At 36.5% G+C, this 17620-nt stretch overlaps 1 pseudogene across 1 annotated transcript; it reads right to left on the bottom strand.

Moving 5' to 3' along the window:
- Positions 1 to 822: 822 nt before the first annotated feature.
- Positions 823 to 16484, bottom strand: LOC143617450 (GDSL esterase/lipase CPRD49-like; annotated as a pseudogene). Its single transcript, XR_013150838.1, has 6 exons — positions 16375 to 16484; positions 8679 to 8756; positions 2097 to 2237; positions 1629 to 1696; positions 1403 to 1546; positions 823 to 1052 (listed from the first exon to the last, which is right to left on the bottom strand). The product of XR_013150838.1 is annotated as a GDSL esterase/lipase CPRD49-like (transcript).
- Positions 16485 to 17620: the final 1136 nt, after the last annotated feature.

Raw genomic sequence — 17620 nt, forward strand, 5'->3', positions numbered from 1 at the left:
TGCCTTTTCTTGCTTTCGACAGGACCCCCTTCCGACAGGAGAAAAAAGATTACGTCAATGCCAATTAATTGCCAATGATATAGAGTTTCTAGCGATTACGCTCTCTGGAACATCTCTTATCTTCACCAAAACACCAAAGGAATAAAAACCAAACGTCTTCTCTTCGTCTCTGTTGTTGTCAACAGCAAAGGAATACCTCAATTATTTCCTTTCTTTCTCTGTGTAATCATAATCCTGAATGAAAGAGAAAACAAATCTGTTTATATATCAAGTGATGTCGGCTAAGAACAAGAATTCCATAGTTCTTGTTTTCCACGTTACCTAAAGCCCACAAAAAAGGAATCTTGTGCCATAAGGGCCACGGCCCAAATAACATCACCAACTATTTTCAGTTTTTTTTTTCTTTTTTGTTTCTTATTATTAAGTAATAATAATATAACCCATGAAGCAAAAATATTTGTTGGGTTTTTTCATCAGCAAAAAATACCCCAACACTGTTTCGTCACGTCACGGTCATGGTTCCGTTGTATTCAGCGTTCTGAGAATCACGTAGATCCTTAAACATTGTTGGATCCTGTCGTTTTGGGACTTACAAGAGTTAAGGCTAGGAATAATTTATGGGTTAACGACGAGATGCAAATCATGGATTAAGGAATCGGGAGCGGGTAACAAACTAATAATTAATGGCACTTGGATTCTAAATTGGGGCTTATTTTTACATTATAATTCAAATGGTTGCATGCATAACATAATTAGAAGACTAATTTTCCCTACAACAATTCCATAATTACTTTAATTCAAATGCGGGTGTCTTGAAGCTATGAGATCGAGCATGCTCTTAAACCCACTGGATTTCGCTGTGAAAGGTCCAATCGGACAGCTTTAGGGTCGTTTTGCCATCTATCGAGACTAAATCATAATCCGAGTCTTCTGAGAATTCAGTGGGCATAGATTTCCAGTGTAAACTTGGTTTCCATTCTGCTTCTTTAAGCACCTTTAGTATTTCCTCAACTACTATCTTGCTTCCTGCACCCGATAAATGAATCCCATCCCTACAAAAACATGATTTCAATACATCATTTAATTAGGATCAGTGGTTTTAAATATAGCAATTTTTAGGGGTCACAAATTCACCCGAAAATGGTCAAACGTGCTGAAAGTCACCTGGAGTGTATTTTAACCCATGAAGCTCCTAAATCTTATTTCAAGAGATTTAATATTATTAACTTTCAGATAAAAACAGTTTTTGGGTCACGCCCATTATTTACATTTCTGGTGTTTTATTAGCTAACAATTTATAAGATTTAAACACTTCAGGCTCTGAAGCCTGGTCCTTTAATTAATATTTATTTGCATTTAAAAAAAAGATATGGAAAGAAATATGATATGCAAGAGCACTTACTTAATAAAGTAAGTCAACCAATCATCTTGTTTTCGAAATGCTGTCCAAAGATCAATTACTTTTATTCCCATCTCATTGCACAACTCGATGCAAGCTTCTGAGTATATCCGGCATAACTCATTTGTTCGAACAAGACCAAATTCACTTAAAGATGAGCTGTATGTACATGATAAATCAATTTGATTTAGATTTATTGCTTGAGAAAAAAACTACAAGAAAAGAAAACTTAAGAAAGTAGACCTCATCCACCTGTGGGCAAGTGAGGAAAATTATGCGCGTCATGTCTGAAAGACCCTGATTATCATATTGGTGTTAGTGTGATTTTGTGATATTGAAGAATCCTACCAGATAATCAGTTATAGTAAAACATGCTGTTAAGCATATAGTGTTTAGATGTGTTTTTGTTATTTGAAGTCCTAATTATCAAGTAACAAGATGTGTATTTCAGTACATTCCTTAGGAAAATATAAAACATTTTGAGAAATGGGAGTAAAACTCATCTAAATTAGCTTAAAACAGTGGATAAATCGGTTATTTAACTTATTTTAGTTTACCATTGAATAATCAGCTTCTTTGCAGCTGGTATAAAACTGCAAAATAATCATATAGCGAGACGCAGAAATGTGTTTATTAATAAAAAATTACAAAACTCATTATACGACTTCAAGTTGTGTTCTAAGAAGCTAGATCGTACCTGGAGATGAGTAGCAATTTTTCTCATGTTTTCAATGTATTCAGGCAGAGGGACATGGGGGCCTAAACCAGATGAGTGAGGTCCCATTGAATCATTACCACCAAAGTAAACAATGATCAGTGAAGGCTGGCTAGCAACATCCTACATGCATGATAATAACACTAGACGATTATATTCATACACAACATGATTTATAGAATGCAGGAAATGTAGATTTCGTGTGAGTTGAAGCTTTCTGAATCGTGTAAGAATTCACTTTCAATTAAACTATTTCGCCTTTAACGAACAAAAAGGCCTTCTCTGTGAAATCAAAAAGCGGAATCGTGTAAGAAAGTAAATTTCCAAAAGAACAAAAATGCCTTCTCTGTGAAATTAAAGCATGAAGTCGAAGATGATTCATTTATATAGGGGTTGAACCATCTCAACATTTCAATTCGTAGTTAGTTGACATTTATATATGCGGCCATGTATGTGTTGCCCAAGATAAAAGAATGAATGATCAATCAAAGAAAATAACAAGATAACAATTTGCAAAAAGTATGAATTCTTATTGATTTGGAAGATATATATAGACCACGTTCATGTCTTTTGATCTTATTCAAATTACAACTTCAGCCCTTCTACAATACATAAATATTAAAACTAACTAAAACATATTATTACTTAATTACATAACTAACCCTAGACTCTAACTTGGAGGGATTAAATCTAGCATTCACCCCCTTAATCACGAACAAGTAAGTCTTCAACGCCGAGCAGTTTCCTCATTGTAGCAAACTTGATCCTTGCCAATACTTTTGTCAAGATGTCTGCTCTTTGAAGTTCTCCACTTATATGTTCAACAGTGATGTGATTGTTTTCAACACATTCCCTTATGAAATGATAACGGGTGTCAATGTGCTTGCTTCTTCCATGAAACACCGGGTTCTTCATTAGCGCGATAGCGGATATGTTGTCGACATATAGAGTAACCTTTTCTTCCTTCCATCCTGTGAGTTCACTTAGTAGTCTCTTTAGCCATAGTGCTTGACATGTTGCAGCCGTTGCAGCCATGAATTAAGATTCACATGAAGAGAGTGCCACAGTTTGTTGCTTTTGTGTGCACCAAGTAATGGGAGAATTCCCAAAATAGAACACTACCCCCGTAGTGCCTTTTCCTTCTTCGGTATTAACACCATAGCTGCTATCATTGTAGCCAGTTATTTTACATCCTCCATTCCTCTTATAAATTATACCAAAGTCTTTAGTGCCTTTGATATAACGAAGCAATTGATGAATGGCTTTGAAATGGTGTTCTTTAGGTTCTTGCATAAACCTACTGAGTAAACCAACTGAATAAGACAAGTCTGGTCTAGTATGAAGTAGATACCTTAAGCATCCAATTAGACTTCTATATTCAGTGGGATCAACCGATTTTCCACCATTGGTTTTAGTCAATAGTGTACCGGGTTCTTAGGGATCTTGGTTTAATTACTATCCAACATTCCAGCATTCTTTAGAATTTTAGTAATGTAACCAGCTTGTTTGATAGTTATTTCATGATTGGGTAACTTCTATACCAAGATAATAAGCCAATAACCCAAGGTCACTCATCTCAAATTTTTCTTCCATTTGAGATTTAAACGAGTCTATTTCTTTCTTTGGTGATCCAGTTATTATTAGATCATCAACATAGACTCCAACAAGCAAAGTAGACGTTTTGCTTTTCTTCATATAGACGGCATGTTCCAATGTGCATTTCTTAAAATCAAGTGATTTTAGAATGTGATCACGTTTCATATTCAATGCACGTGGCGCTTGTCTAAGTCCATATAATGCTTTGGAAAGCTTGTAGACCTTTCCTGCATCTTGAGTTTTCACAAATCCTTCAGGTTGTGAAACATAGACTTCTTCCTTCAGTTCGCCATGTAGGAAAGCGGATTTTACATCAAGGTGATGTAATTCCCATCCATTATAAGCTGCAAGAGCTATAATGAGAAGAACCGTCTCTATGCGGGCTACAGGAGCGAAAACTTCATCAAAGTCTATACCATGCTACTGTACATGGCCTTTGGCTACCTAACGAGCCTTATGCTTTACTATTTTCCTGCTCGCATCTCTTTTGGTCTTGAATACCCATTTTAAGCCGATTGCCGGGTAACTTGGTCAACTTCCAAGTATTATTTTTATTGATTGAGTCTATCTCAGCTTGCATAGCCTCAATCCATTTCTTGTCCTTGGCTGCCTCTTTGTAATTCTAAGGTTCTTCTTCAACCAAGAAAAGTTTGTTAACATCAATGTTAACCTTTTTGGACTTTTTATACACATCTCCCAAAGGTTTAAAACCTTGCAATGGCATATGATCAAAAGGATTTAATGAGCTATCAATAGTTGGTCTGTATTCAACGACCTCAGCTGAATTTGGCTCATAAATGTATGTTGGAGGTGTGATAGGAGTATTTGGAGAATTAGGAGATAATGGTTCTTCATATTCTTGGTTATTATCTCTCGTATATTCAAACTCTTGAGTCATCGGGACTGTTTCATTGTTTTCTTGAGTAACTTCATTGAAGTTATCCTCAACAATGAAGTCTACCCATTCACGTTCCTCACTTCCAACTTCATTCATGTACTCCTCCCAATTCCATGATTCCTTTTCCAAGAATTTTACATCTCGACTGATGCAAATTCTTTTAGTATTGGGATCATAAAGTCTATATGCTTTTGATCCCTCATCAACACCCAAGTATACCATCTTGACACTTCTATCATCTAACTTAGTTAGATGATTTGATGGTACTTTAGCATATGCTACACACCCAAAAACCCTTAAATGTTTTAGGTTTGGTTTTCGACCTTTTAACGCTTCAAAAGGTGTAGAATTTATCAGTGCTTTAGTTGGGATTCTGTTTAATACATATATGGTATGCCTTACATCTTCACCCCAAAAGTTTTGAGGCATTGACATAGCCTTCATTATGCTACGGGTAGTAGATAACATAGTTCTGTTTATACGTTCAACCACACCATTCTGTTGTGGTGAATAGGGTGCTGTAAGTTGTCTAGCTATACCATTATCTTTACAGAACTGATGGAATTCACTGATGTGAACTCTCCTCCTCTATCAGTTCTTAACATTTTCAATTTGGTTCCAACCTCGTTTTCCACCATCCTTTTAAATTCTTTAAAAACTTTAAAAGCTTGATCTTTAGAAGTTAAGAAATATACCCACATGTAACGAGTACAGTCATCAACAAGTAAGAAAATATATTTCTTACCAGAATAAGTGGATGGTGATATAGGACCACAAAGGTCTCCATAAACCAAGTCTAATGGTTTAACAGATTTAAATTTGGCTTGGTTCGGGAATGGAGCTCTAGCGGGCTTTCCCAAGAGACATGCGTCACACACTTGACTTGCATGATTTATGCGAGGAATCCCCTGAACCAAATTCTTATGAGTCATTGACTTTATTGCATCAAAGTTCAGATGACCCAAACGAGCATGCCACAACCATGCTTCGTCATCTAATTTGGACAATAAACAAACGGGTTCACCAATTTTCAAATTGATGTTGTAAAGTCTATTCCTTGAACGTGTGACTTTCATAAGCAACATTTGATTATGATCGTATAAAAATAAATAGTCACATTCCAATAGAACTTTGCAACCGTTTTCTGTTAATTGTCTGAGGCTCAGAATATTTCTTTTCAAACTTGGAATGTAGTAAACATGAATATAATTCTTTGTTCCTTATTTTTACATTCCAACAGAATTGAGCCTCGCCCTTTAATTTCTACATACGAACCATCACCAAAACGAGCTCGTCCGGAGATCTTTTCTTTTAGTTCTCTAAAATGTTTTATGTTACCAGTCAGATGGTTACTTGCACCATACCATAGACTTTCATTTGTGGCCGTATATAGATTAGGCTTAATTTCATTTTCATCTAGGAAAATTTCTTGATAGATCTCATGTTCACTAAGAACCGCCATCAACAACGTGGGCTCTTCATCCTCTTCCATCAAGTTAGATTGCTCATGTGCTTGATCCTTTTGAGGACACGTGTTAGCATAATGCCCACGCTGCTTGCATTTATAGCACTTAACCTTACTCACATCTCTTTGAGTTTTCTTATGTTTATTGTAATGGGAATGTTGAGATGATTGTTCATCCTTATCAACATGTTTTCCCTTGCCACCACGCCAATTCCTTCGTGATGCATTGAACCTCTTCAGTCCATGATTTCCAAAATTTTTCCCGTGACCCTCACTCTTGCCATGACGTGTGAACAAGAGTTTATCTTGGGTGTCAGTCGCAACTCCTCTTTTGGATTTAATCCTTTCCTCATAGGTTTTAAACCTCCCGATAATATCATCCGCAGTTACTTGCTTTAGTTCATCAAATTGCTCAATCGAAGCAATTATATGCAAAAACCTATCGGGCATTGAGGTTAAGATTTTTCTTACTAGTGTGGTTTGATCTATCTTTTCACTACAAGTAGTTGCTTTACTAACAACATTTGTTAGTCTCAATGTGAAAGAATCAATAGTCTCATCATCTTTCATTTGTAATGTATCAAACTCGGACTTAATGCCTTGCAATCTTGCTTCTTGCACTTGCGGTGCACCAATATGTCTGGTTTTTAATGAATCCCACACCTCTATTGCAGTTTTACAGTCTGCAACTTGTAGGAGTAATTACGTTTGAAACAAGTAGGCAATAGCATATTTTTCTTTCTTGACATCTCTTCTTGTTTCACCATCGGGTTCTATCATCTCCCAAAGACCATTTGCATCTAGCATGGTTTTCATTCGAATTGCCCCTGTTGTGTAATTAGTAGATTTTAACATAGGGCATTGGAAATTTGAAAAAGATAATCCCAGCTCTTTATGTGTTACAATAGCATTAGTATCCTTTGGACTTTCCGACATGGTTTCCTTTAAAGATAATAATGAATATTATACACAAAGTATAAATTATACACAAAGTATAACAAGGTTTTGGATAAATAACTTTAACCTCTTAAACTTATAAGAACCGTCTTCAAAATTTTACAGCAAACTCAGTTCAGAAAAATAAAAAACGAATCCGTATTCGTATAAAATTAAACCACTACACTAACAGATTCCAGCGATCTGTACTCGGGTTTAATATATCAAAAGATTATAAATCTTTAAATTAGATGTAATTTGGTCCAGAACAAATAAATAAAAACACAACAGACGTGTTTCTATTTTTTCTTTATTCGATCTTAACACAACACAAAGCTATGTTGATTAATAACACCACAAATTACAATACACAAATAAAATTTGCGATTTGTGAGTCAAACAAGTGGAAGCCAAAAATGTCCAGAAAAAGAGTAAAATCGATGGCCCCCCAATAATTTGTGATTCGTTGTCACCAACTATCAAATAAAGTATTATCTAAATACTTTGGGGTAATTTTGGTAAAAATGAAGATAATATACCAGATTCGTGCTTCTTCTTTAGACGTTTGTGCAGACTTCACAACAAAAAGTCAAATTATACCAATTATAATTTAAACAAAACAATCAAACTGATTGATTTTGCTTCCAAACACAAACCGAATGTGTTCAATATTATTTTTAATAAACTAAATTTAACCAAAGATTCCAAAGTACGATAGCTAATTTGTTAAACAACTGATTACCACTAATAAAGACAACAACAAACGTTGACTTGGTATCAAAATTGATTCAAATTATTGTAATTTCAGTGAACGAAATTAACAATTTGATTAATTGAATTTAAGCAGCAAATAAGAATCACAAAAATCCCGGTAACAGCCGGCTTCAATCGCTAAAATTTTCTGGACAATTCAGAAAATATCACAAAATGTGAATCACGATTTGAATGAATTTGATTTCGATTCTTCTGTTGACGTCTCAATCAAATTCAACAAACAATTTGTAGAACCCAAATCGAATCAAAGAAAAAAAATTGTCGGCAATTTATTTCAATTAAGAGCAACTAAAATGGCTCTGATGCCAATTGTTGCCCAAGATAAAATAATGAATGATCAATCAAAGAAAATAACAAGATTACAATTTGCAAAAAGTATGAATTCTTATTGATTTAGAAGATATATATAGACCAAGTTCATGTCTTTTGATCTTATTCTAATTACAACTTCAGCCCTTCTACAATACATAAATATTAAAACTAATTAAAACATATTATTACTTAATTACATAACTAACCCTAGACTCTAACTTGGAGGGATTAAATCTAACAATATGGCAGTTACTGCAAGAAAACACTTTCTGTTGTAATTTTGTTGCTCTTGAGCAGTAGCAACTTTGTTGTTATCAAACAGTAGCATCTCTGTTTAAACGACACAGGATGTGAGCCGTACCAAATGCCCAATAGAAAGAAAATTATTTAAGGCAGTTTAAACAATCATGCTTACATGTCAATGCAAGTATGCAAATATAATATTGTATGAGAAAGATAATAAAACATTTAATTTTTTTTTTTTAATGAAAATATAGTTTAATTTTTATATGTCAAATATAATTAAGAGTTAAATAGCTTATTGGATTACATCGAAACATTTAAGTGTCAGTCGAAGATGAACCTTTGGGAAGATTTGATCGAGGACTTTGACAGCGCGTCTAGAATTCCATCCATTGTACCCGCGCAACACTATATCCGCCTAAGGTATATAAAAACACATTTTGTTGAAATATTTAAGTATTGTACTTGAAAGATTTTACAATCCTGCTATTATAAATTTAAGAAATTAGTTAACTTGAGTACCCTGATAATAACTAAATTTGGTTTAGCATGAATATATCTTTTTTCATATATATTATTATGAGACTGTTAATCAACTAATAGGTTTCATAAATATAGCATAAATTAATGAGACTGTTAATCAACTAATAGGAATTCCACAAGTGCACAATGTCGGATTAATCTTTTTTAAGGCCTGAAGCACACTTTAAAATTGGGCTTTTTTACCTAGTAAGCGTATTAGCCAGTCGAAACCTGCCCGTGGTCTTTTTTGAACCAAACTGTGATTCAAGTTTTAAGAATTTCAAAACAAACCAACCAACACTAACATCAAAAAAACTAACAAAACCATAGTCCATAGGCTGGGCTGGTTTGTGACATTTTCTTAATTTCTTTATTACATAGAAACATTATGTATACATATGATCTACTATAAATGTTGGGAAGTTATATTTTCTGAAGATATACAACTAAAATGATTGAATATAACTTATTTGTAAATTGTGCTATATTTGTATTTTAAAATTATGTTTTCTATATAAGAATGCAGTACTATATAAATTTGAAATTTTAACCTTTGAGAGGCCTCAAGCAAAAAGCCAAAAACCTTTACTTGTCTCATCTTTAAGCCTTTGTTTGCATGTACACGTACAATCAGATTAACGGTATGGGTGTGATTTCTGACAATGAACCTAACACAAAATTCAGGGGTTTGGGTTTGGTACAAATGGGTTCGAGTCAACCCGCTAACCCATTTATTTTCTAAACTGTATGTTATGTAATAAATTAAGTTATCTTAAAATAAAATTTATAACTAAAAAAGAAATTAACATAAAATTTTATAATTAAAAGGTCACTGTTTTATATTAATTTGTTTTTTTCTTTAAAAATATAAATAAAAGAACTAATTTGTAAAAAAGTTAGAAAAATAAAAAAGCTTTCGTGTCAAACGGTAATAAGTTTGGGTCAACACGCGAATATGCTTGTTGTGTTCGTGTTCACATGTTCGTCACGATTTTCACATCCGGGTCTCGTGTGACGACCCCTTCAACCAATGTTTTAAAAACCGGTATTTTATTCATACTGGATTTAGTTCAAAGATGCTACAACCTGTTGAACCGAAATATACCAAAAGGTTCAACCGGGTTGAATAATTTACCTTGTAATTCCATATAAATGCTTGTTCGTTTCATAAAATTCGTGGAATTTAATGGAATTGAAATTAAGATCCCATGACATGGCGTGTTCATTTCGTTAGAATTGGAATCCTAATTCCATTTTGGTGTGTTTGGTTATTAAAGTATTGGAATTCAATTCCTTCACATTCTTTTAAATAAAGGAATTCCAAATCCTTCTAAAATGTGGAGGAAATCTTTGATCGGTCAACGTTTCATGTGTGTCCGTGTTCAGGTCGACGCTGCTCTGAGTCGTAGCGCTTTTAGGTCGGCGCTACAGGTCAGTTCGCGTTCGGTCGACGCCCGGGTCGGTTTACGTCTGGTTCGACGCCCGGGTCAGTTCGCGTTTGGTTCAACGCCCAGGGTCGGTTTGCGTTTGGTTTGGCGCCCCGGGTCGGTTCGGTTCGACACTTTCACTTTGTTTCAACACTCCGGGTCAGTTTGTGTTAGTTTAACGTTCCGCGTCAAAGTGTGTTCGGTTCGAAAATCCGAATCAGTTCAGTTCAACTCTCCGGGTCAATTCGCTTTAAGTTCAACCCTCCGGCTCACTTCGGTTCGACGTTCCGCACTTCGTTTTGACGCTTCAGGTCAGTTCACTTCGGTTCGACACTCCGTGTCAGTTCGATTCAACGCTCCGCGTCAAATGATCTGGTTCGACTCTCCGGTTCAGTTCGTGTTCGGTTCAACTGTCGACCCGAATGCGATCTGTAGCATCGACCTGAACGCATTACTGAGCGTTGACTCGAATGCGATCCGCATCACCGAGCCAAATGTGACCCAGAACGTCGACCCGAATGCGAATCAATTAGTCTACCAGAAAGCGTTTCAAGGCGTCGACCCGAATGTGATCGAGCTGTCGACCCAGAACGTTGGCCTGAACACAAAACGGAACGTAGACCTGAACCGTCGACCTTGACCCAAGTGCGACACAAAACGTATTGCTGGACCGTATACTCGGTTGGTCAGCTCGAACACAACCGGAATGTAGACCCTAACGAACCCGGGTTTTTGACCTGAAAGTGGTGGGTTTGGCTAGAGATGTAGTGATATTTGTGGTAATATGTTACAATTCATTTGTCAAACGAGCACATTAAGAATGAAATTGGATTTCAATTCCTTTAGTTCCAATTCCTGTTGGAGTGTTCAGATTCCAAATACAATTATTTCAAATCCCAAATCCCATGCAAATTCTAATTCCAATTTCATTCCATCATGTGAAGCGAACACGACCTTAGAGATAATAATCTCCCTCCAAATAAATAATTGAAATTCAAATATTGTAACTCTAATTTATATTTAGATAGACTTAACTAGGTTTGATGATAGCTTATTTCTTTGGATTTATTCCTACAGGTTTGATTTATATTTGTGTATATATTGATCACTAAGTCAATGAAAATAATTAAATTGATTTCCATTCTCTTATTATGATATCAGCCAAGCTCATAATACCCCCCCCCCCCCCCCCCCTTTTATATTTTCCAGAAGCCATTAGCTCATTGCAGGCTTGTTTTCACACGTCACTGCTTCAACAGTTTATGAACCACTGTTTCAGCAGTTTGCTGTTTGCACAGTTTCTTTTTTCTTCTGGTAAACAACATATCCTCTTCATCATGGCAACAGTAAGAAGCACCAATTCCACCAATCGCACTGCCAACATTCTCTTTACACCAAATCAACCGACCTCCCATCCCTTCTTATGCAAGTGTTTCAAACAAGGACACTCTCTCACATCTTGTCGTGCTTTCAAGAAACAACACCCCCTAAATCAACCTTCCCTCACTCCCACGAAAGGCTGCAGCAACCCACAAGCTCACATGGTGGGGGTGTTTCATCTACACAAGGTTCAAACTCTCCTGGGCTTTTTGATAGTGGAGCGTCGCATCACATTACAAGCGACCCCAACGAACTATCCCTACACGCACCCTACGATGGTACCAATGAACTTGTCATCGGCGATGATTCATCTCTAACTATCACTCATGTTGGTTCTTTAATTATCTATTTTGAAAATACTCCTTTCACACTCAAAAACATTCTTTGCATCCCCTCAATTTCTAAAAATGTTATTTCAATATCTCACTTTTGTATTGATAATATTATACTAATCCAATTTTTCTCTTTCAACTTCATTATCAAAAACCTTCACTCCAACCAAATTCTACTTCAGGGAACAGCTAGTAAGGACTCTATGAACTTTGTTCAACATCTCAGCCTCATGCTTTTAACATCCTCCAAAATAAGTCCACTTCATGTCACATCGTCTTGGACATTCACATTTTGAAGTTTTAAACTTTTAGCATCTATTGTTCCTTCTATTAAAAACTCAAAAACTATATGCAATGATTGTTGCATTAATAAAAGTCATAAACTTCCATTTCATACTTCATCTCTTTCATCCACCGCTCCATTACAATTAGTCTTTTCGAATGTTTCGACATCTCCCATAACATATTTTGACGGTTTTAAATACTATTATATTTGTAGATCATTTTACTAAATATATTTGGATTTATCCGTTACAACCCAAATCCGACTCCCTCACCACTTTCATTAGACTTGTTGAAAACTATTTTCAATCAAAAATTAAGCAGTTATTCTCCGACAATGGAGGAGATTATATTAAACTCGCTCCCCATCTTGCTTCCTGTGGTATTTCTCACTTAACATCTCCACCACACACATCCGAACATAATGGCTATGCCGAAAGATGGCACCGTTATATAGTCGAAACGGGTCTTTTCTTACTTTCTCATGCCAAAGTTCCATTGAAATTTTGGCCCTTTGCTTTCACTACCGCTACTTAGGAATGAGATCGGTACCATACCGGTACCAACTGGTCCCGGTCCCGAAAATCATAAATTTTTGGTACCGGTACCGGGACGGTACCAGTACCAAAGGTAAAAAAACTCGGGAAATACCGGCACCGGTCCCGGTCCCGGTCCCGATACCGAAACTCAAAAATTTGGCACTGATTTGGTACCGACGGTACCAAATCAGTACCGATTTCGGTACCGGTACCAGTACCGAATTGCCCATCCCTAGCGCTACTTATCTCATAAATCGTCTCCCCACCACTACACTAAAAAATAATTCTCCATATTCTTGTCTATTTAAAAAAATTCCCAATTATGACAAACTAAAATATTTTGGTTGTCTAGCCTATCCATGGCTACGCCATACTCACCGCACAAACTTCACACAAGATCTACTCCTTGTATCTTTGTGGGATATTCCTCTTCTCAAAGCGCTTACCATCTCCTTAATCCTCTAACAAACAAAATCAACACTTCATGACATGCATGCACATTTCGTTGAAGCTGAATTCCCTTACACCACATTAATCCAAACCGACACACACCCATCCCCAACACCTGATTCTTGGCTTCATCTACAACTTATTCCCACACCTCAATCATTTACCCAAACTCCTCGATCAGCCACCAATACTTCTCCAACTGATCCTCCCATACACACCTACACTATACGACCAACACACCTGCCAAATAACACCCAAGAAGCCCTTTCCAAATACCAAGCTGCAGCTCCGTACCACCCTCACAGCATACCTCCTCTATACCACCTACACAACAAACATTCCCTACACCACCTCCACAACAGCCCTCAACAACAATAAACCCTAACAACACCAATATTTCCTCTTAAACCACTGATCAGTCCCACTCACGACCTATTAGGCAATCACGAAACTCAAATCCAAAATATTCCTTCTATTTTACCGCTCAATCATTCCATGAACCAACCACCATCACTCAAGCTCTAAAACAGCCTCAATGGCGCAAAGCCATGGAAGAAGAACATGATTCTCTGCTTCGTAACACTTGGTCCCTCGTTCCTCCTGATTCCATGCCTAATATAATTGGTTGCAAATGGGTTTACCACACTAAATCCAAACCTGATGGGTCCGTTGATTGCCTTAAAGCACGTCTTGTTGCAAAAGGTTTCAATCAACACCCCCGTCTTGACTACAAAGAAACCTTTAGTCCGGTGGTCAAACCGGCCTCTCTCCGTCTTATCCTAACCCTAGCCGCTTCCCATAATTGGTGCCTATGCCAATAAGATATCAATAATGCTTTTTTGCAAGGCACTCTCACCCAACCCGTCTACATGTCCCAACCTCCCGGATTTGTTAATCCATCATTTCCAAATCACGTTTGCAAATTACACAAAGCCATTTATGGCCTTCGTAAAGCTTCTTGTGCTTGGTATGACGAAATCAAATCCTCTCTCCTCTCAAATAAATTTAAACCTACCATCTCTGACTCTTCTCTATTTATCAATCATTCATTTACCCATCCTATCTATATTCTAGTCTATGTCGATGACATCATCATTACAGTTCCTAATTCTTCCCTCGTTAACTCCTTTATCTCAACTCTTGCTAATCGTTTCTCCTAAAAGGATTTAGGCAATTTCTCATACTTCCTTGGTGTTGAAGTCATTCACCACTCCAATGGTTTATTCCTTTCACAATCTAAATACATTCTTGATATTCTCGATAAAGCCAACATCAGTGAATGCAAACCGACATCCACACCTATGTCAACCTCGGCCCATCTAACCACCACCAGCATACCCCTCTACCTTCACCTACTGATTACCGGTCATTTGTGGGGGCACTACAATATTTGGCAGTAACCCAACCGGATCTTTCCTACACTGTAAACAAACTGTCACAATTTATGCACAGCCCTACCGACATGCATTGGGCTACCCTTAAATGGTTACTACGGTATCTACATGGTACAATCCACCATGGCCTTCTTATCCATCATGACTCCCCGTTACCGCTTCACTGACGATGATTGGGACGGTGACAAGCAAACTTATAGGAGTGCCACTGATTATATCGTTTATCTTGGATCAAACCCGGTAGCTTGGATCTCAAAACGACAACCCACCTTAGCTCGTTCCTCCACTGAAGCCGAATTTGGAGTTGTTGCATCAACAACAACCGAAGTTCAATGGATCATCAATCTATTATATGAACTCGGGTTTAAATCCGTTACCGCTTCACGCCTTCACTGACGATGATTGGAATGGTGACAAGCAAACTTATAGGAGTGCCACTGGTTATATCGTTTATCTTGGATCAAACCCGGTAGCTTGGATCTCAAAACGACAACCCACCTAAGCTCGTTCCTCCACTGAAGCCGAATTTAGAGTTGTTGCATCAACAACAACCGAAGTTCAATGGATCATCAATCTATTATATGAACTCGGGTTTAAATTTGCGGTCACTCCTGCTATATATTGTGATAATCTAAGTGCTACTCATTACTCAGCAAACCCAGTTTTTCATTGACGAATGAAACATCTAGCAATGGATTTTCACTTTGTTCGTGAAAAAGTACAAGAAGGCTCAATACGGGTTACTCATATCAAAGGTGATGATCAACTAGCAGATGCACTAACCAAGCCTCTATTGAAAGACCGCTACAGGATTCTCCTATCCAATATTGGACTTACTTTAAGATCGTCCATCTTGCGTAGGCATATTAGAGATAATAATTTCCCTCCAAAGAAATAATTCAAATTCAAATATTATAACTCTTATTTTATATTTAGATAGACTTAACTAGGTTTGATGATAGCTTATTTCTTGGGATTTATTCTTGCAGTTTTGATTTATATTTGTTTATATATTGATCACTAAGTCAATGAAAATAATTAAGTTGATTTCCATTCTCTTATAAATAAAGTTTCAACTCAAAAATTAACCTAAAAGTACATTAATAAACATCATACTTGAACCAAGTATCAAACATGAACAATGGTTGAGTCAGATAGAAAGTTTGTAATTTGTATACGAAATTAGTCGATTATAAAAGATGTAAATAAGCCAACATTGGATTTGCATTTGCATGATACAACGTTGGTTGATTAACAAATCATCGTTTACCATGTTTACTCATTTCAATTTTATCCCGCTATGTTAAAAGTCATTTTTTAAAAATATGGTCCGCAAAAATATCAACTATCTTTTGGATTTAAAACCGGTTTGCTGGTTTAAACCGATAATTTTAAAAAAAACCGGCGGTACGATGCAAACCGCCCAAAACTACCGGTTGACTTACAAAAATCCGATATAACCGGTTCAACCATCCGGTACATAGCGGATTTTATAACATTGCGTTTAACACCCATAATTAATTTAAAGTAGTTAAAACTTATATTTTATAAAAACTTTGATAATACTTCTAAACTATTAAACTTATTATGACACATACGGTTTTTGGATCCAGCTAGACATCCAATTCGATTCTAAATAACACAAAAAAATGCAATTATTTTGGTTAAAGGGGGCGAAATTTGATAACAGTACAAAGTACAATTACTTACCTTACGAGCATAGATGTCTGCGAGAATGGCACCCCAACCATCATTGCTGAAACTCATCTGAACGATTGATGATCCAAACAGTACTATCTTGGCCTCTCTGCTCCAACCATCGTAAAGCTATTTTAATCTAGCAGCCGATCAATCACGCAACTTTTATGGTAGATGGGCGTTATATATATAGATAGAAAAGAATTGAAGAATAGGTGATGGCTATATTATAATTTTTAATTAAAGTGTGAGCACTATGGTTTTTAATGGTTTTTGTTGCATGTAAAGCACGTATGAGATCCTTTTGGACAAATCATTTTTATATAAGTTTTTATTTATGATTTTTATCTATGTAAAATCGTGTCGATAACCTTTTAAGCATATCACAACGTACTATGTTTCTTTGGGTATTCTTTTGATTGCTATACCAAGTATCAGTCGTACCGATACCGTAACAAACCAATACCGATAGAAACTGAAATCTCGTTGCATTGTGCTGGGGAAGTCGACTAGTTTATTAATAGTCATAGAATCCTTTAAATGATTTTTTTTAGCTTAGAGCAGTAGTCATTTCAATACGGGTTGACATGACTCGTATTTTTATCCGTACAAAATTATCAACTCTAGCGTCACACATTTAAAATCGTGTTACCCGAGCACGGCCAACACGTTTATCTAAATGTGTCAAATTGGTTAACAAGTTGATGGGAAGTGGGAACTAAGTAATCAAGTTGTAAGCATGTTAAGCAACTTAATGGGTTGTAAAACTAATTATACAAGTCATTTTAGGAAAGCGCTAACAATAAACAATAACTCCCTCCCAAACACAGCTTACAACTTTTATCCTATTGTGCTTTCTAAAGAACAACTCTTCTCAAAATATCACTCGAAAGGTGAAATATTTACTCATGGGTGGGGCAAGTTCTATTCTGGTTCATGGTTTCTTTTGGCTGTATAGTTCATCCAAGGGAGAGATCGATCTTCAAGATAGAGTGAATGGTCTTATCAATACAAACCCTAGATGTTGTTGGAGCAAAGGATATTCAACAAGGGAATTCTAATGCGTTAAAAGAGGGTGTTATTGCTCAATTTTTAGTTCATAAGACCATCCCAATGCTAAGACTGCTTGCTATGAGCGCCAAAGGAGGGGGAACACCGCCGGGGGGCGCGGAAGGGAGGGTGCTTTCTGGACGACCGGCGCGGAGGAGGGTGGGGTGGGCCCCCTCTTTCTCCATCTCTCACACACACATTATTTTAT

This window comes from Bidens hawaiensis, unplaced genomic scaffold (assembly GCF_021521415.1).
Source record: "Bidens hawaiensis isolate Kalapana, Puna unplaced genomic scaffold, B.hawaiensis_p1.1 tig00054840_1, whole genome shotgun sequence".
Taxonomy (NCBI): domain Eukaryota; kingdom Viridiplantae; phylum Streptophyta; class Magnoliopsida; order Asterales; family Asteraceae; genus Bidens; species Bidens hawaiensis.